This window comes from Schistocerca serialis, chromosome 5, assembly GCF_023864345.2.
Source record: "Schistocerca serialis cubense isolate TAMUIC-IGC-003099 chromosome 5, iqSchSeri2.2, whole genome shotgun sequence".
NCBI classification, from domain to species: Eukaryota; Metazoa; Arthropoda; class Insecta; order Orthoptera; family Acrididae; genus Schistocerca; species Schistocerca serialis.
In genome coordinates this window covers 157621100-157642932 of record NC_064642.1, presented here as the reverse complement: position 1 = coordinate 157642932, position 21833 = coordinate 157621100, and positions in this window count along the sequence as shown.

Sequence of the window (21833 nt, the reverse complement as noted above, 5' to 3'; positions counted from 1 at the left end):
CTGTAAGTTTAAATTTCATATTGTAAAAAAAATAAACAAAAAGCTTGTTGAAGCAGTGGCCTTAGTATTAAGAGCAAATTAAGGTAATCCCTTAGCTGTTTTATTTATTATTGAATACATTAGCCAAATACTGGAATTTTTGATTCTAGTAACATTACTCCATTAGAGAATGACCCAACTGACTCTTTCCAAAAAGCCCTGACATGTAAAGTAGGTACAGTTCAATATTTATGTGACAAAATCTTGTGTCACCCAGAAATGTATAACGTGCTTTTTTCCATTCATTGCTTGACAGGATGATCAGGATATCACTGTCAGAGCACAGTGCTCAAAAAGAACTTAACACATCGAAATGTACAGCTGATAGAAATGCATTTGACGCCCAGATTATAATGAGATTATATAGTAAGGAATTAAAAGAGAAGGAACAGACTGACAGATTTGAAACTAACTTGGAAAAAACAAGTGAGAAACCATACCTCATTGTGCGGTCCTTCGTTTTTGTGGTTATTCCTCTAAGAAAATTAAATAGTTTTTTAAAAGGAGTAAGTTAATCGTTTCATTTCCGGCAGATGACAGGTTATGTACAAAATTAAAGCATGACACGTGACATGAACTTATACTTGATCAATCTGAATCTGCTAAATAATATGTGACAAAATCTACATAGGTCAGACAGGCAGGGAACTAAGAATAAAATATAAAGAGCATATATATCCAAGTAACTCATCTGATTTAGGTACCCATTTGAGAGATCACGATCACACTTCAGGTAACATCTCAAAGCCAATGGAACTAGTACACAGAGTAGATAAAGGTAGTAACATGACCTGTTAGAAGATATTGAAAGTTTTGGAAATTTATTATAAATCCAGATAAAGTTCTTACTGAACAGACCGATTTAAATAACTTATTTAACTCGTGTTCTAGGGTGTAGCGTCATTGATTAGTAATCAAAACCTCCTATTTCCCGGGTTATAACCCATCCACCGCTTAAATTTTGAATAAAATTCATCAGCAATGGCGGCTGAAGACTTTCGGCAAAAGAAGTCAGCCTCATTGAAGCAACGGCCTTGTAAAAAGGGGCGGAAGATCGGATAGAGGTCCAGGGCACTCTCTTGCCCTTGAGGTTGGAAACTGTCCCTAAAAGACAGAGGATCAGCAATAATCAACGGTATGAGGGTGCTGAAATCAATGGAAACCACTAAATTAAAAACCAAATGTGTATCCGCAGGATATATGGCCTGTAATGGAAAAAATGTCATGATGATCTCTCCGTCGGTAAAAGCTTCCAAACTTGTGCCCCATTCGGATCTCCAGGAGGGGGCTGCGAAGGTGGAGTCACCATGAGAAAAACATTGAATAACCAGCGAACGGACAGCGTTCTACGAGTCGGGGCGTGGAATGACAGAATTTTGATCACGGCAGGGAAGGTAGAAAATATAAAAAAGGAAATGCTAAGACTCAATCAAGATGTAGTGGGGGTCAATGGATGAAGCAGACGGAAGACAAGGACTTCTGCTCATACGAGTATAGGGTATTGTCAACAACGGCAGAAAGTGGTATAATGGGAATAGGATTCGTTATAAAGAGGAAAGTGGGCAGAAAGTGAGTTACTGTGAACAGTCCAGCGATAGGACTGTTCTTATCAGTAGTGGTTTTACTCCTGACGACAATGGAGATGGCCATCGAAAGCTTGAGAATTTTATTCGAACTAACGCAGCTTGAAAATCGAGAAAAATTTTTCAGACATGCCGCAGCAAAAGACGCCGAGAACACAATGGAAAAGAAATTTGAGGATCTGTTAGATGACGATTATTTTAGCTTTAGGAGATGCAGTTTTGACTTGGTTGTTGATCATGGAAGCAAGACTGAAGAAAAATCGAAACACGTTCATGTGATTTGTCAACCTGGAGCAAGCGTTCGACAATGTAAAATGGTGCAAGATGTAAATTCTGAGGAAAATAGGGGTAATCTACAGGGAAAGACGGGTAATACACAACATGTACAAGATGGAACAATAAAACTGGAAGACAAAGAACGAAGTGCTTGGATTGTAACATGTGTAAGACAGGAATGTAGTTTTTCGCCCCTACTGTTCAATCTACACATCGAAGAAGCAAAGACGGAAACAGAATTAAGTTTCAAGAGTAGAATAAGAAATTCAAGGGGAAGGATATCAGTGATAAGATTTACTGATGACTATGCTACCCTCAGTGAAAGTGAAGCAGAATTGCAGGTTGTGTTGAATGGGATGAACACTTTAATGAGTAGAGAATATGGATTGAGAGTAAATCGAAGAAACAGCAAAATAATGAGAAGTACCGGAAACGAAAACAGCGATAAACTTAACGTTGCAATCGGGATCACGACGTAGACGAAGTTACAATAACCTATGACGGACGGAGCAGGGAGGACGTAAAAATCAGACTAGCACTGGGGAAAAAGGATTCCTTGCCAAGAAAAGTCTACTAGTTTCAAACAAAGGTTTTAACTTGAGGAAGAAATTTCTGAGAAATTGAATTTGGAGCACTGAATTGTATGGCAGTGAAAGGTGGACTTTGGGAAAACCAGAACAGATGAGAATCGACGCATTTGAAATGTGGTGCTACAAAAGAATGTCGTAAGTTACGTGGACTGGCAAGGTAAGGAATGAGGAGAGGAAAGGAACATATGGTAAACACTGACAGGAAGGAGGGACAGTATGACAGGACATCTGTTAAGGCATCAGGGGATGATTTCCTTGGTATTAGAAGGAGCTGTAGGGGGTAAAAACTGTAGAGGAAGCAAAGATTAGAATACATCTAGCAAATAACGGAAGACGAACGGTGTAATTGCTACTCTGAGATCAAAAGAATGCCACACGAAAGGAATTTGTGGCTGGCCGCATCAAACCAGACAGAAGACTGATGACTAAAAAAAATGAAATGCTTGTAGTACCTCATATTAATGATATGTGTTTTGCTGTTGTCATCTAATGTTTTTTATGGTGTGTCAGTGCCAATATTATAACGATTACACACCGATATACAGTATATGTAAGTTAATTAATACAGTTAAACCTTAGTCCCTTCGTATGTACTTAACTCGACATACGCTGGGTGCCCCCTCCCAACTTTGCAAACATTTTACATTTACATGTTACATAAATTCTCATAAAGTAACCCCCCCCCCCCTTTCAGACAACATTGTTAGTTGCTGATACCGGCTACTACCTAGACACACTTTTTCTGTTATTAGTGACCTCACACTTGAATGATTCCACACGCCTGCTGCAAATGATTAATAATATACATGCAATTGTGTCCGAAGGAGCTTTGCATCGAAATTCGGAATAACACAGGTACTGCAGTTTCATATTTATATGCCGACACCGGGCAAACAACTTTTAAATAAAATATCTCCCCTGCGCGGAAATATACATAATGGATGTACGAGTACTGGTAGTGGACACATGGTTAGTGACCCATGGAAGATTGGGCCAAATGGTAAGGCAACTGCTCGCGATAAGCGGGAAATCCGGGTTCGAGTCCGGTCCGGCACAATTTTTCATTGTTGTCATTCCGTTATAAAGCTGATAGTAGTCCACATTCCCAATTGCAAATATTTTTCATGTCAACCCTGAATGCTTGTTTTCGTAACATCTGTAACATTCGTCGATACGACCATGTCAATGCTACATGAGCCCAGTTAGGGTGGTTGCCGCCTGACAAATTACGTGACTACCACACGCTGCGTCTACTTCACCGGCTCCTCACGCCGCAAGCACACCATTACCCCGCATCAGAGATGAAATATCCTTTCATGGTACCAATAATCGAAACACAAGGTCCCATTTATCTAGTCTCTTAGCTGTGCCCACTGACAAAACAAAACTATTCGCAAACTCCTCTGGTGTAGATACTCTCTGCCTATGGAACAAGCAGCCCTGTACTCTACGCACCGTTAAGTACCCTGATGCTTTTACGAAGAAGCTGAAGCACTCGTTTCAACGTTTTCCTCAAATGTTGAAGTAAAAAGTCAACTTTCCTTCTGTCAAATAGCAATACGCCAATGCTCCCCCCATTGCCCAGTTATCCTCCTTTCGTTTTCCGTTTCCTATGAGTCACCCCATCTACTTTCCTCTCAGTTGCTTTATTTGTGCACTATCACCTTTCTCTTCTGAGGCCTGAGTTTCTCGTAGCGTATACCACTTTCAAATAACTTCCGGGAATTCAGCCAGGTAACACTTTCAGCGACCGCCGATTTTTCGGCTGGAGAACACCCCGCCATTTTCAAGGCAAACTGCAACGGACAGGCGGCGTACATGCAAATTTAAAACCTCGGTTGGCGGACTGAAGCAGGAAAGATAACACACACACACTGAACACTAGTGCCACCAAAGATGACCAAAGTCATCGATAGTGAGACTATGAATTCAGAGGTGAGGTAGCATTGACTCTGTCTCTCTGTTTTTTGACAAGGGAGAGAGCCGGAGAGTTTAAACAGAAACCTCCACCCCTTTTAAAGAGGTTGCTCGCTAATTAAATCTCAACTGCCTCCCTAATAACACTGTCCCAATAGCTGGACGTGCATGCCAATATCTCGGTGTTATTATATAACATGGGATGACCAGTATCCAAGCAGTGTTCAGTGTGTGTGTGCCGGCCGCGGTGGTCTAGCGGTTCTGGCGCTGCAGTCCGGAACCGCGGGATTGCTGCGGTCGCAGGTTCGAATCCTGCCTCGGGCATGGGTGTGTGTGATGTCCTTAGGTTAGTTAGGTTTAAGTAGTTCTAAGTTCTAGGGGACTTATGACCTAAGATGTTGAGTCCCATAGTGCTCAGAGCCATTTGAACCATTTTTTTTCAGTGTGTGTGTTATCTTTCCGGCTTCAGTCCGCGAACCGAGGTTTTAAATTTGCATGTACGCCGCCTGTCCGTTGCAGTTTGCCTTGAAAATGGCGGGGTGTTCTCCCACCGAAACATCGGCGGTCGCTGAAAGTGTTACCTGGCTGAATTCCCGGAAGTTATTTGAAACCTTTCTCTTTTCCTCCCTCGTCCATCCATTTCTCTCATGCCCATTGCTGCTAACACTCATTGAAAACCCACCTTACCGTAATTTGTAAATACGAATGTACTTACAGGTATCATATACGAACATAAACTGTATTAACTGCGTGGGGGTTTTTTTGTTCTTTCTTTTTACTATTGTAATTTTTTATTCTTAAGCTTTGTCTAGCATGCTTACTGAAATTAGCTGAGTAGCTGACGCTGCCGGGCTATGTTTTATTCCAGTCTACTAGCAGTCGATCTACTTCTTCCCCTTCTCTCTGCCCAACTCCTGTCTCTGTCCATCTGCCCCTCCACCTTTGCCCATCAGTTCGTTTCCCCTCTGCCCATCTCCTCCTCTCGCCACTAATTTCATTGTCTCTTTTCTCTTCTCTTTATCCACTCCTCTTTCCTTTCTGTGTTCATCCCCTCCTCCTCCAACTCTCTCTCTCTCTCTCTCTCTCTCTCTCTCTCTCTCTCTCTATATATATATATATATATATATATATATATATATATATATATATATACTCCTGGAAATTGAAATAAGAACACCGTGAATTCAATGTCCCAGGAAGGGGAAACTTTATTGACACATTCCTGGGGTCATATACATCACATGATCACACTGACAGAACCACAGGCACATAGACACAGGCAACAGAGCATGCACAATGTCGGCACTAGTACAGTGTATATCCACCTTTCGCAGCAATGCAGGCTGCTATTCTCCCATGGAGACGATCGTAGAGATGCTGGTTGTAGTCCTGTGGAACGGCTTGCAATGCCATTCCCACCTGGCGCCTCAGTTGGACCAGCGTTCGTGTTGGACGTGCAGACCGCGTGAGACGACGCTTCATCCAGTCCCAAACATGCTCAATGGGGGACAGATCCGGAGATCTTGCTGGCCAGGGTAGTTTACTTACACCTTCTAGAGCACGTTGGGTGGCACGGGATACATGCGGACGTGCATTGTCCTGTTGGAACAGCAAGTTCCCTTGCCGGTCTAGGAATGGTAGAACGATGGGTTCGATGACGGTTTGGATGTACCGTGCACTATTCAGTGTCCCCTCGACGATCACCAGTGGTGTACGACCAGTGTAAGAGATCGCTCCCCACACCATGATGCCTGGTGTTGGCCCTGTGTGCCTCGGTCGTATGCAGTCCTGATTGTGGCGCTCACCTGCACGGCGCCAAACACGCATACGACCATCATTGGCACCAAGGCAGAAGCGACTCTCATCGCTGAAGACGACACGTCTCCATTCGTCCCTCCATTCACGCCTGTCGCGACACCACTGGAGGCGGGCTGCACGATGTTGGGGCGTGAGCGGAAGACGGCCTAACGGTGTGCGGGACCGTAGCCCAGCTTCATGGAGACGGTTGCGAATGGTCCTCGCCGATACCCCAGGAGCAACAGTGTCCCTAATTTGCTGGGAAGTGGCGGTGCGGTCCCCTACGGCACTGCGTAGGATCCTACGGTCTTGGCGTGCATCCGTGCGTCGCTGCGGTCCGGTGCCAGGTCGACGGGCACGTGCACCTTCCGCCGACCACTGGCGACAACATCAATGTACTGTGGAGACCTCACGCCCCACGTGTTGAGCAATTCGGCGGTACGTCCACCCGGCCTCCCGCATGCCCACTATACGCCCTCGCTCAAAGTCCGTCAACTGCACATACGGTTCACGTCCACGCTGTCGCGGCATGCTACCAGTGTTAAAGACTGCGATGGAGCTCCGTATGGCACGGCAAACTGGCTGACACTGACGGCGGCGGTGCACAAATGCTGCGCAGCTAGCGCCATTCGACGGCCAACACCGCGGTTCCTGGTGTGTCCGCTGTGCCGTGCGTGTGATCATTGCTTGTACAGCCCTCTCGCAGTGTCCGCAGCAAGTATGGTGGGTCTGACACACCGGTGTCAATGTGTTCTTTTTTCCATTTCCAGGAGTATATATATATATATATATATATATATATATATATATATATATATGTCTCTATTCATCCTCTGTCCTTCCCTTTCTTGCCCATTCCTCTCTCCTCTCTGTTCATCTTCTCCCTACCCCTCTCCGCCTATCTCTTTCTTCCCTGTCCCCGTCCACCGTCTCCTGTTTCCTTTCTCTGTTCATCTCCTCTTCACCCCTTTCTCTGTATATTTCATCATCCCCTGTCTCCTCTATCTATCTCCTCCTGTCTCCTGTTCGTGCCCATCCCCTTCTTTCCTTTATCTGTCCAACTTTCCAATCTTCGTCCTCTCAGCACATTGTCACCCTCATCCAAACAGGAGGCTGGCGATTCTTATCCTCACAGTATTTCTTTTCAGGCCGTAGCTAAAATGTGCTCCAAATTTAGTAGAAATCGTTCAGGGATTTCGGATGTGCTATTTACGTGTAGCTTAGCCCAAGTACACACAAGTCAAAAATATTCCACAAACATTTAATATGTTTCACACATATTTGTACACACATTTCATCTATACCTCTAGCGAATTTCACTCTAGAGCTTCGTTTTCATGCAGCTCAATGTTTATGACATCGTATCTCCTTAACTATGTGCCACGCAATGACATAATGCAGCAGGCACATAGAGTGGTATATGTGATTATTCTCTGCGAAATGTGTTGCGAATAGACTAAATATTAAAGAAGTAATAAATTAAAAAGTCATATATGATGTGACAATTTTTCACGCATCCCAGTAGTTCAAATCATATATTCTGAACTATGTGTGATACAATGACATGTTTTTCTAGGTACGTTCAGCTACATAGGTGAATACTATCTAAGAAATTTGTTGCAAACTGAGTAACTGGTAAGGAAGTAATAAACAAAAACATCGTATATGAAGCGGCACTTTTCATGCATCACAGTATTTGACGTCTCATCTTCTGAACTATATGTCGTACAATGACATATTTTAGGAGATAAATACAGATACATTCAGCTACATATATGGATATTGTCTGTGAAATGCGTTGCGTATGCAGTAATTAGCAAAGCAGTAAGAACTTTAAACATCATGCATTATGCTGAAATTTTTCACTCACCTCGCCTGCTGATGTGACCGAGCGGTTCTAGGCGCTTCAGTCCGGAACCGCGCTGCTCCTACGGTCGCAGGTTCGACTCCTGCCTCGGGCATGGATGTGTGTGATGTCCTTGGTTTAGTGAGCCATTTGAACCATCATTCATCTCGGTGTTTATGATGTCCTATTTTGTGAACTAAGTATCATGCAACGCTATGATTTTTCAGGTATATTCAATGGTGTATATGAATACTATCTTCAAAATGTTCCGTGAATACAGTTAGTAATGAAGCAATTATAAATTAAAACGTCTTGCCTGATGCGGCAGTTTTACTGCATTAACAGCGAAAACGTAGCAAGCGATAATCTTTTACCATTTCATCATTTTATGACGCTAATCAACGAGAAAAAGTTTCGTAAGGCTCTGAAGTTATGTTCCAAGTTAATTGCATTCACTACATGCTCTCATTCTGAAATACTGATTGACTAAAGTAAGGGTATTCGCGCGCCATGGGTTACGCTGTTTCTTCACCCCCCCCCCCCCCCTCCTCTTTGATAGGTATGTGACTCTTACCCTCACAATGATTCTTTTCAGACAGTAAGTGATACGTGTAGCAAGTGTGACTGAAATAGGTCAAGTGGTTTACATGGAGAATTGGAACATACATAAATACATAGTGCATATGACGAGACCTCAGTGGATAATGCCACACTTTTTTTTTCTCGCCCGGTTTTCGATTGGAAAAGTACAGAACATTTTGTGGGACATCGTGGAATATTTCCGTTTCAATCCCTATAGTTTCATAAAGTTCCGATAGGTGGCGGTGCAATATACATCGTCTGTACGGTCATCAGTTGCAAGCACAGAGCTGTCAATGATTTTCTTTTGGAGGAAAACCAGAACACCGCACATATTCATAGGTGCTTGCAAAAGTTAGGTCTACAGAGACCTAACAGTGAAAGTAAGTACGGTGATTCACTGGACGAGGCGAGGCGCCTGTCATAATCGCAACAAGATCGCGCAAATCTGTCCGAACTGCCGCGTGCTGGCCGGCCGCATATAGCTGTGACTCCTGCAATGTTGAAAAGCGCCGACACTCTCATTCCAGGTGATGGACGGCATCAAACACCTAGCTGCTCAATTAAAGACCACCGAAGGACTATCTGTGCGGAAATGCTTGCGCGTTACGATGCTGATCTTGACAATTTTTTGTCGAATATCCTCACAGACAATGAAACATGGGTTCATCACTTACAACGGGAAAGAAAACGGTAATCCACGGACTGGCGCCACACTACCTCTCCTCCGAAGAAAATGTTCGAAGCCACACCCACAGACGATAGTCATGGCAACAGTCTTCTGGGACTCTGAAATTTCTATTTTGTTTGATGTCCTGCCTCAAGGTGCAAAGATCAACTTTAATGTATATTGTGTTACCACAAAAATGCAAACGAACTACTCTTTCTCCATGGCACCCCAAAGTCTCCAAAAGTCTACGCACCTAAGAGGAGTTCAGAAGACTTCATTGGACTCACCCTCATCCATCCTACTGCCCAGATCTACCATCTGTTTGGCCCAATCAAGGAAGCAATCCATGGGAAGCAGAACGTGGATGGTGGGGGCGTTATTGGCGCAGTAAGCTGTTGGCTCTGACTCTCGGTGGCGCAAGGCCGTCGCACTAAACAGAGAGTGTGCTGAAAAGCGTTTTCTAGCCAGAAGAGTGGGAAGTGTGTGGTGTATTAATCCTTAATAGAAACCAACCTGCTTTCGGAAAGAAATGTGTTGCGTTACTTACTGAACGCTCCTCGTACATACACTTTTATAACCTGTGTGGACGCTTGGTTAGAAGTAAGGAGGGACTGATTGTCTGATGGTTCTTTCAACGTAAAATTAATCAATAAATAGCAAAAATAAGAAAATAACCTAGATGAAGAGTCGTCCTTTGATCCAGAAGTGTGTCTCATAAAAGTATTATAATTATGGTTATTATCGTTCACTCTATAACTTAGTAACTTCACACATAGGGGTAGTTGGAATCTTAGAGTTTTCATTGATTAAACAGTTGCCTGATGAGAAAGTGTAGTATGAGAAAGGCTGTATCTTTACCAACTAGTGGCAATCTTTCTTAAGTGAGATAAATGTAATGGTTTACATTTCGTGAAAACATAGAAAATCTGAACTACAAAACTCATCAGTAATGATTTGCAGTTATCTGGTATCAATAAAGTATGGAAATACGTCACACAGCGAAGAGAATAATGCAGATGGAAGGGCTCGAATTATGGTTGTGGAGATATGAAGAACGGTAGTGAGTAATCTTTAAACGGTGAATTTGTATTTGTTGTCTCTGTATGGAAACACTGTCGACAGCGGCAAAGTAAATGGTTTATCATAGGTCTGACAACCTGAAGCCATGGAGATGAATATGAGTTCGTATGCTGCTCCAGTTGGTTCTCAACATGGACGTTTCGCAGTGCACTGATATATTAATGATCTTTCACAATCAGCGTTTCGTGTATATCTTTTCTTGTATATACAGCTTGTTATGTACTTAGCACTATTATTATCACAACTGGAAAAATAGTATAATTTAGAGACATGCAGGAATGGGACAAAAATGTGGAAACACTGAGAGAAATGCAGGCTTGAATATACATAAGTGCAGGTGCCAGTCAAGACTGCACGTGGCGCTGTTGTATTTGACCACGAATGGCACCTGTGCAAGGTCAGCAATGCGTTGCAAATACCAGTCGTTGCCAGAACAGTGTTCTATGTAATTTGGAGACCATTATGTCGGCGCTAAATGAATTCGAACGAGGGCAGATTGTTTGTGTTTGTATGGTGGGTATTTTCGTCACCAAGGTAGCCAACGAGTCTGGTGTTTCAAGAGGCACCACATCGAACATTTATCCCGCACACCGTAAAAGCGGGAAAAATTCATCCTCTAAGTCACAACGCGGATGAAAGTCTCTGTTGACTGACCGCTACAAACTGTCATTGACAAGGACTGTGATGAAAACTAAGACGACGATAGCTGCACAAGCCATTGCAGCACTGAATATCGCACTGGCGAAACCGGTCAAGTCCAAAACAACCCGAAGGGAGCTCCAGAAGCAGGGGATTGCAGGGACATCTGGAATTCCAAAACGACTCGTCAGTGATGCAGGTGCCTGTAACAGGAAAACGTGGTGCCGAAGCAATAAAACTTGGACTATGGAGCAATGGGGAAAAAGTCGTTATTGGAATGAGACCTGTTTCACAATATTTCCAACTTCTGCCTGAGTTTTCGTCCAAAGAGTGAAACATGGCGGAGGTTCGGTGATGATTAGGGCAGAGAGATGCTGGTATTCCAGGGACCCTATCGTTACTCTCCAAAGTCGTATTACAGCGAAGGGCAATGTGATCATTTTGGCTGAACAGGTACATCCCGAAGAATGTTTGTTCCTCAAGGGTGACGCCGTGTTCCAAATCGACAGGGCCTCTGTTCACCCCTCTCACATCGCCCATGACTGTTTTTTGTGAGCACAAAGATGAATTTTCCTATCTCCACTGGTCGCCGCAGTCACCAGATACCAATGTTATTGGCCCTTGGTTCTCTTCTTTTGAGAGAAAGCTGCGTATTTAGTGTCCACGTCTATCGTCGTCATCTCAATTTCCCCATATTTTGCGGGAAGAATGGTACAAGATTCCCTAGTAAATCATACAGGACCTATATTTATCTCATCCGAGATTACTGCAGTATGTTTTTAATGTCAATGGGTTTCCTGTACCTCATTAGTCATGGTAACGTATTGTACGTTTTGCGTTTCCACATTTATGCTCATTCCCTGCAACCGCATGGTTAGATAAATATAACTTTTATTTACTTAGGTCCAACACACATACTTGCACAGACACACACACACACACACACACACACACACACACACACACACACACACACACACACTTACACAGACACACACACACACACACACACACACACAGAGAGAGAGAGAGAGAGAGAGAGAGAAAGGAACAGTTGATAGTTTGGTAAGAATTATTTGCACAAATAACGTAAGAGAGAGCAAAAGAACAAGTGTTGTTACGACTAAAAATTTCTCGCAGCTCTCATAAGATAAATCTGCAAATCTCCCCAGATCAGTAGTGAATTGTTTCAGAGCGTTAGTAACGAATAAAAGAAAATATAAAAACCAGAAAACCAAAAGATTTTTCACACATAAAATGACGGTATTTCCCTCTAATCCACGATCAGATGCGAGAAAACACAGTTGTTGGCAAGTCAAACGAGTGGCGGCAGGTAACATTTTATTCCTGTAAAAATTATTGTCTGGTTTGTTCTGAATTTTTAAGTATTAATTGTCACCAACATCTTGCGAGTATTCTACAGCTGGCGCTGCTTCTCGCTTCCTGTTTTCTGCTTCCTCTGATCACCCCAGGCGCTTCTCGCAGTCCTCTGACATCTACACTCCTGGAAATGGAAAAAAGAACACATTGACACCGGTGTGTCAGACCCACCATACTTGCTCCGGACACTGCGAGAGGGCTGTACAAGCAATGATCACACGCACGGCACAGCGGACACACCAGGAACCGCGGTGTTGGCCGTCGAATGGCGCTAGCTGCGCAGCATTTGTGCACCGCCGCCGTCAGTGTCAGCCAGTTTGCCGTGCCATACGGAGCTCCATCGCAGTCTTTAACACTGGTAGCATGCCGCGACAGCGTGGACGTGAACCGTATGTGCAGTTGACGGACTTTGAGCGAGGGCGTGTAGTGGGCATGCGGGAGGCCGGGTGGACGTACCGCCGAATTGCTCAACACGTGGGGCGTGAGGTCTCCACAGTACATCGATGTTGTCGCCAGTGGTCGGCGGAAGGTGCACGTGCCCGTCGACCTGGGACCGGACCGCAGCGACGCACGGATGCACGCCAAGACCGTAGGATCCTACGCAGTGCCGTAGGGGACCGCACCGCCACTTCCCAGCAAATTAGGGACACTGTTGCTCCTGGGGTATCGACGAGGATCATTAGCAACCGTCCCCATGAAGCTGGGCTACGGTCCCACACACCGTTAGGGGGTCTTCCGCTCACGCCCCAACATCGTGCAGCCCGCCTCCAGTGGTGTCGCGACAGGCGTGAATGGAGGGACGAATGGAGACTGTCGTCTTCAGCGATGAGAGTCGCTTCTGCCTTGGTGCCAATGATGGTCGTATGCGTGTTTGGCGCCGTGCAGGTGAGCGCCACAATCAGGAGTGCATACGACCGAGGCACACAGGGCCAACACCCGGCATCATGGTGTGGGGAGCGATCTCCTACACTGGCCGTACACCACTGGTGATCGTCGAGGGGACACTGAATAGTACACGGTACATCCAAACCGTCATCGAACCCATCGTTCTACCATTCCTAGACCGGCAAGGGAACTTGCTGTTCCAACAGGAAATGCACGTCCGCATGTATCCCGTGCCACCCAACGTGCTCTAGAAGGTGTAAGTCAACTACCCTGGCCAGCAAGATCTCCGGATCTGTCCCCCATTGAGCATGTTTGGGACTGGATGAAGCGTCGTCTCACGCGGTCTGCACGTCCAGCACGAACGCTGGTCCAACTGGTGGAAATGGCATGGCAAGCCGTTCCACAGGACTACACCCAGCATCTCTACGATCGTCTCCATGGGAGAATAGCATCCTGCATTGCTGCGAAAGGTGGATATACACTGTACTAGTGCCGACATTGTGCATGCTCTGTTGCCTGTGTCTATGTGCCTGTGGTTCTGTCAGTGTGATCATGTGATGTATCTGACCCCAGGAATGTGTCAATAAAGTTTCCCCTTCCTGGGACAATGAATTCACGGTGTTTTTATTTCAATTTCCAGGAGTGTATTACGTCCTCGACCTCTTGGCTCCAGCTCCTCCTAGGCCATCCACACTTTATTCTTTCCATTGAGGTCCCTGTCATACTTGCTTTGGCCTTTGGCTACCATCCATTCATTCCAGATGTCTATACCATTTTACACGTTTTATCTGTTTCATCGTGTCGATTTATCGACACCCATAGCCTATCTTATGCTGGTATTTGGTACGTGGTCCAACTTGGAGTTGCCACAGCTTCGTCTCCGGAATTCCATATCTACTGCAAGCAACTTGCTTCCCTGACGCTTGGTTATTACCCACATTTCTGCTCCGTACGTGCCGAGTTTTTCAGCAAATGAACGATCCATCTCCTGTCTAACCTTTTTTGTTATTGAGATATTCCGAAGGACTGATTTTAGCTGTCTTACGACCCACTTTCCATGCCCTGTTTTATTATTTATGACATCTTCACTTTCCAGTTTGATGACATCATAATTCCCTGATACTTAAAAGACTCACATCCCCAGTTCTTATTGGTTCCAACCTACACACCCTGTATGGTACCGTCGCCAACTTTCAGACATTGCGTTTCGTTGTATTTATAGTGAGGCCCCATTTTTCATACACCTCGTACACTATCAATTGTAAAACAAAACTATAGTATTCCATCCGCTTCTAAAAGCCTTTAACATAAAGAAGGCGAACCGGATCCGTACATTAATAACTATCAAATAGTTTAAAGACATAGATCCTTTAATTTACAAAACGAGTACAATGATAGATGCGGAAAATATTTACAAAAAGAGCTCATAAGAATATTTGTTTAAATTATTTCAGTGAAATTTTTGAAAGTTTAGGTTATTAAAACTGAATCACATGTTTCATGATACTGTACACTCTGATGAGGCTGCGAGGATAAGACATATACGTGTGACTGAAACAAGTGACCACGCATTTTACACAAGTGACAGAAAAAATTGTGTGGTGACCGAGATTACATGTGGTCTGTTTACCGTTTTATAGCATTTACCGCACGGTTCATAGTCGCCTGTAATCATCTTAAAGATCCAACACCTGACAGACACTTCGTTTGATGCATATGTGTACAGTGTACAGCGCAATGTGCTCTATGCTTGAATACCGGTCTACTAAACAAATACTTCTGAAGCGCAACTCATGGAGTCGGTTAGCAGGTAAAAGAACAATCAACAAAAAAGAATTTTCATTTTCTATCCACTCGCAACGGGATGAGAACAGCCAGGTTGTGAACCATTAGTTAAACCACCCTTCGTATCTCTGTGGCACAACCCACCGCCTCTTGCCACTGCCTCGTCCAAACAGAGACTTGCAGCTGTGGATATGTTGCCGAGACAACCTACATTACCAGACTCACACTCCTCTGAACCTGCGTTGGTATCTTCGTGAGCAAAAGGTGAAAGGCAGCTAACTCAGTTGCAGTAGCACAAGCTTTCTTAAAAACTCCCTAAGTTTCAAAGTTGACAGGCCTTAGTGCCCTATTGAGTACAAAAAGAAAAACATATGGCGTTTTATTTGGTTATGGCCCAAAATATTTTGTAGTCACCAATGAATTGCGGGTAGGCTACTACAAACAGCATAGTGAACGCATTATTGTGGCCAAGATAGACACGAATCCCACGCCAATTACAGTAGTACAAGTTTATATGCCAACTAGCTCTGCAGATGACGAAGAAATTTGAAGAAATGTATGGTGATATAAAAGAAATTATTCAGATAGTGAAGGGAGACGAAAATTTAATAGTCATGGGTGACTGGAATTCGAGTGTAGGAAAAGGGAGAGAAGGAAACGTAGTAGGTGAATTGGGACTAAGAAATGAAAGAGGAAGCCGCCAGGTAGAATTTTGCACAGAGCACAACTTAATTATAGCTAACACTTGGTTTAAGAATCATGATAGAAGGTTGTATACATGGAAGAACCCTGGAGATACTAAAAGGTATCAGATAGATTATATAATGGTAAGACAGAGATTTAGGAACCAGGTTTTAAATTGCAAGACATTTCCAGGGGCAGATGTGGACTCTGACCACAATCTATTGGTTATGACCTGTAGATTAAAACTGAAGAAACTGCAAAAAGGTGGGAATTTAAGGAGATGGGACCTGGATAAACTGAAAGAACCAGAGGTTGTACAGAGTTTCAGGGAGAGCATAAGGGAACAATTGACAGGAATGGGGGAAAGAAATACAGTAGAAGAAGAATGGGTAGCTTTGAGAGATGAAGTAGTGAAGGCAGCAGAGGATCAAGTAGGTAAAAAGACCAGGGCTCTTAGAAATCCTTGGGTAACAGAAGAAATATTGAATTTAATTGATGAAAGGAGAAAATATAAAAATGCAGTAAATGAAGCAGGCAAAAAGGAATACAAACGTCTCAAAAATGAGATAGACGGGAAGTGCAAAATGGCTAAGCAGGGATGGCTAGAGGACAAATGTAAGGATGTATAGGCCTATCTCACTGGGGGTAAGGTAGATACTGCCTACAGGAAAATTAAAGAGACCTTTGGAGATAAGAGAACCACTTGTATGAACATCAAGAGCTCAGATGGAAACCCAGTTCTGAGCAAAGAAGGGAAAGCAGAAAGGTGGAAGGAGTATATAGAGGGTCTATACAAATGCGATGTATTTGAGGACAATATTATGGAAATGGAAGAGGATGTAGATGAAGATGAAATGGGAGATACGATACTGCGTGAAGAGTTTGACAGAGCAGTGAAAGACCTGAGTCGAAACAAGGCCCCCGGAGTAGACAACATTCCATTGGAACTACTGACGGCCTTGGGAGAGCCATTCCTGACAAAACTCTACCATCTGGTGAGCAAGATGTATGAAACAGGCGAAATACCCTCAGACTTCAAGAAGAATATAATAATTCCAATCCCAAAGAAAGCAGGTGTTGACAGATGTGAAAATTACCGAACAATCAGTTTAATAAGCCACAGCTGCAAAGTACTAACACGAATTCTTTACAGACGAATGGAAAAACTAGTAGAAGCCGACCTCGGAGAAGATCAGTTTGGATTCCGTAGAAATACTGGAACACCTGAGGCAATACTGACCTTACGACTTATCTTAGAAGAAAGATTAAGGAAAGGTAAACCTACGTTTCTAGCATTTGTAGACTTAGAGAAAGCTTTTGACAATGTTGACTGGAATACTCTCTTTCAAATTCTGAAGGAGGCAGGGGTAAAATACAGGGAGCGAAAGGCTATTTACTATTTGTACAGAAACCAGATGGCAGTTACAAGAGTCGAGGGACATGAAAGGGAAGCAGTGGTTGGTAAGGGAGTAAGACAGGGTTTTAGCCTCTCCCCGATGCTATTCAATCTGTATATTGAGCAAGCAGTAAAGGAAACAAAAGAAAAATTCGGAGTGGGTATTAAAATCCATGGAGAAGAAATAAAAACCTTGAGGTTTGCCGATGACATTGTAATTCTGTCAGAGACAGCGAAGGACCTGGAAAAGCAGTTGAACGGAATGGACAGCGTCTTGAAAGAAGGATATAAGATGAACACAACAAAAGCAAAACGAGGATAATGGAATGTAGTCGAATTAAGTCGGGTGATGCTGAGGGAATTAGATTAAGAAACGAGACACTTAAAGTAGTAAAGGAGTTTTGCTATTTGGGGAGCAAAATAACTGATGATGGTCGAAGTAGAGAGGATATAAAATGTAGACTGGCAATGGCAAGGAAATCGTTTCTGAAGAAGAGGAATTTGTTAACATCGAGTATAGATTTAAGTGTCAGGAAGTCATTTCTGAAAGTATTTGTATTGAGTGTAGCCATGTATGGAAGTGAAACATGGACGGTAAACAGTTTGGACAAGAAGAGAATAGAAGATTTCGAAATGTGGTACTACAGAAGATTGCTGAAGATAAGGTGGGTAGATCACGTAATTAATGAGGAAGTATTGAATAGGATTGGGGAGAAGATAAGTTTGTGGCACAATTTGACCAGAAGAAGGATCGGTTGGTAGGACATGTTCTGAGGCATCAAGGGATCACCAATTTAGTACTGGAGGGCAGCGTGGAGGGTAAAAATCGTAGGGGGAGACCAAGAGATGAATACACTAAGCAGATTCAGAAGGATGTAGGTTGCAGTAGGTACTGGGAGATGAAGGAGCTTGCACAGGATAGAGTAGCATGGAGAGCTGCATCAAACCAGTCTCAGGACTGAAGACCACAACAACAACAACCAATGAATTAAGGCAAATATAAAATAAGTTGAAATAAATTATCGGTAAGTGAAAAAGTGGCGTGTGGGGGAAGAGGGGGTAATAAGTGAAACAGCAGGAAAGGACAAAAAAGGGGAGGCGGTTCGAGGAACAGGGGTGAGGCGATTTTGTTAGTTATTACAGCATAATCGCCATGGTAAACGCGTAGGAAAAAGTCCACAGAATATACAACAAAGTTACTATAAAATACAATAAGAAACTTTAGGCGTTACATAATGTGCGGTCTATAGTGGAGATCAAATTATTATCTCATCCAACAGGAAGTTACGAGTCTGAACTGAAAAAATATAACATGTAACAACATCTCGTTGCAAGAGGATGAATTACCTGGAAAATTGTTAAAGAGGAAAATGACTAGAAGCCACACTGTTACATCGTCAAATGTATCTAAAAAGTTCTGTTTTGAATTGTTTCTTTTCATTTAAAGTGAGATAGTCTTCGTAAATGAAATTTTTATAAATATCAAGTTCCTGAAACAGATCAGATCGGTAGCCTTTGATTTCCTTACGAAAGAAAGCTAAATTTTCGATTTCCGCTGTGAATGTTCGAGAAGTAACAAGTGTTCGGCGAAAGTTGAGTTGTATACATTTCCCCAGGAAGTGTTCCTTATATTTTATTTTAAAAGATTTTCCTGTGTGCCCTATTCTGACACTAGTTGCGCGCAATTTTAAATGCACTCGAGTTGGTGGACTTCTTATACGTCGATTGCGTGGATTAGATTTTGTTACTAATTGAGAATCAACTCTACAGCAATATTTTTCTATTCAAGACTCTGTTAATTCTATATGATATTTTACCTAAAAACGGTATGAAAGAAACTTCTTGGTCTCTCTATACTCGTATAGCTGCTACCCTCTTATCTACGTCAACATGTTAATAATTTAGCTACTGTCGAGTCATTTCAGTGCTGTTCTTTCCCACTCTTTTGCGTACTTATTCCGCGCATACATGTGCTGCCCTCACGTGTCCTAAATTTTCCTCAACTTAAGAGACAGCAGTGCTACATCAGTTGACTAGTTGCATTTGTGAAGCACTTTCTGATGAAAGTTAGCATGACATTTTGCGGTTTTATGAAATGGAGATGAATCTGATCTTCATTTGTGCCTTATCTCTAAATATTTAACGTACCTCCACAATACACTGTAACCATGAAGTGTAACAATTTCTTGAATGTTTGTGATTTTTTTAACTTTACATGCATATAAAATACCATGGATATAATGTTAATGATTTTAGGAAGGTACTCTTTCAGCCATCTTAAGAAGGCGTTTTTAAAGACGTCGAACGTAGGTCAAGGGATTTGTAATAAACTTGTACTATTTGGCTACTTTCTACTTTTCCTCGAGAAGATTGCACTCTACAGTTGCTGCCTCCAGTCATCTTCACGATCTGTGTAGGTATTATTGTGTGTGGTATTACGTATGTAGGTTTACCTGCGTATATGTAAGAACGTCTTGCTTAAATTCAGTCTGTATGGGTTCTAATATTATAAGAAACCATAGAAAACCTTCGTAATTCCATACCGACATAGCTGGAAGACAACGTTAGCAAATACAGCAGCTCACGCCTAGACTGAAACAATGTATGTGTGTGCAGCACAACAAATATTACTCCCACTGTTACCAAACTGTAATCACTTACTATCCTCCGTCAGATTTACCTACCTTTCGAGCCTGACCATTATCCTCTGTGGTCTTCCGGATACAAATATTGTTTATCTACATTAATTTAGAAAAGAAACCCTCCTCTCGTCTCTCTTGGCACTGCTAACTTACTTGCTGTGCACCTAGTGATAATTGTCACAGCCGCAAGCAACTTGTGATATCATGCTATGTTGATAACTGCGTAGGAACCGTGAGAAAAGTAGGAGGTACTACGTAACTGAACTGTTTTTCACTCACGAAAATGCTGCTGCGTTATCTTATCGATAATTCCCCCAAATTCATACGAGCGATCACAGCTGTGGGTTCTAGAGATTTCCACTAATTTTTTCGCGGCTTTTCTACTGGATGTGCTTGTGCTGGGCTAACAGTTACGCAACCTTATGTGGACAGAATACCTTCACGTTAACTCAGCTGTTATGACGTGGCTTACTCACACATTTGGAGCTGCCTCCCATCAAATAGTTTTCTCAGAATAGAGTCTTTCGTGGTGAATGCGCTCACCTCCTAAGTATTACTATTCTTACTGTTTCGTTGTAGAGAGTACGAAGACGTGGGCTGTGGTGCTTAAACGCTACTTACTGAGGATCCAATGTTCCACCTTGGTAGCACCAGTGGTAATGGCACAGTGATTGAACCTGGGGTTAATTTCCTGTCTCGCGATCCAAACACAGATACTCTGTAAGACTAACAATTCTGGGATGTTTTCTTTGAAGAGAACACTGCAATATCTTTACGCGTCCTTCTCAAAAACCGAAGTTGTGCTCCGTCTCTAACACTATTAAAGTCTAATCTTCGTTCCATTGTGATGTAAATCTCTGTGACGACGCATGTCGCCGTCGAACTTGAGGCATTTTCACTGACAAAAGCCACGATTATCTATTGAGAATAGTTGTTAACAAATACAATAGGTGTGTTACAGAAAGTCGGCAAGGAGAAATACAATGATGTTGCTTTATGTTTCTCAAAATAGAGCACAGACTAGATCACGTATTTATTGTTAAGTTTAGGGATTTCAGCCGAATAAGGTCATATTCAGAACTAAAGGTAGAATAACGAAAAACGAAACATTACATGTCATCAGAAATAACATACATTGTTGTTACGTATCATCCGAATAACTTAAAATGATACGTGAAAGGGATATGCAAGTAATAGCGCCAGGTCAGCAAAGGGTTTTAAGTAATATTTTTTGTTAAATATACACTATCTGATCAAAATTATGTGGACACTGTGTGTAATGCTGAAATGGCAACTAGACGTCACGAGAGGCGGGGACCACCACTATAAAGGGTGGCGGAGAGTATTATATTGTCAGTACAGAAGTAGTAACAGAATACGTCGATTAGGAGAGGTCATTGATTTCAAACGTAACTGGTCATCGGATGCTATGTGGCTAACTAAAGCCTTGTAGAGCTGCCTATATGTTGCTGGTGTTATTGTGAAGTGGAAATGCGAAGGAACAACCAAACTCATTTAAATCTGACAGAAACTGTAGTTATGAAAAAGTCTTGATCTCACATTTCCTCATTGAGTGTTACATATTTCTAGCCTAAAACTAGATCTACATGTAAGTAAAGAAAGAATTATGTATACGCTGTCTGTCACGATCATACACTATACTGATATGTGTTACTCACTCTTCATAATTTTTATAGTTTCTTTCACGGCTTATCTGACGATGAGTAGTCGACACGCACAACATTTAGTGAGGAATTGTGTGATCAAGATTTTTCCATAATCGCAACATGTGTCAACTCTGAATGTTCCCCAATCTCTACCACGGAAGAATTCCTGGATTAAGTAATGCTCATGTGAAATCGTAACGTTCATTTTGTCCTTTGCCACTGAATAGGCTACATCATCTTGTTATAAAGGTTGGTAATTCTGTTGTGCGAAATAAGTGTGACTGCAACAGGCCTAAGGATGTTACCCTTATATGAGGAGTGTGTGCGTTAATTTTACTATCATACGTGCACGGTACAAACTACAAGGTACGTGTGTTT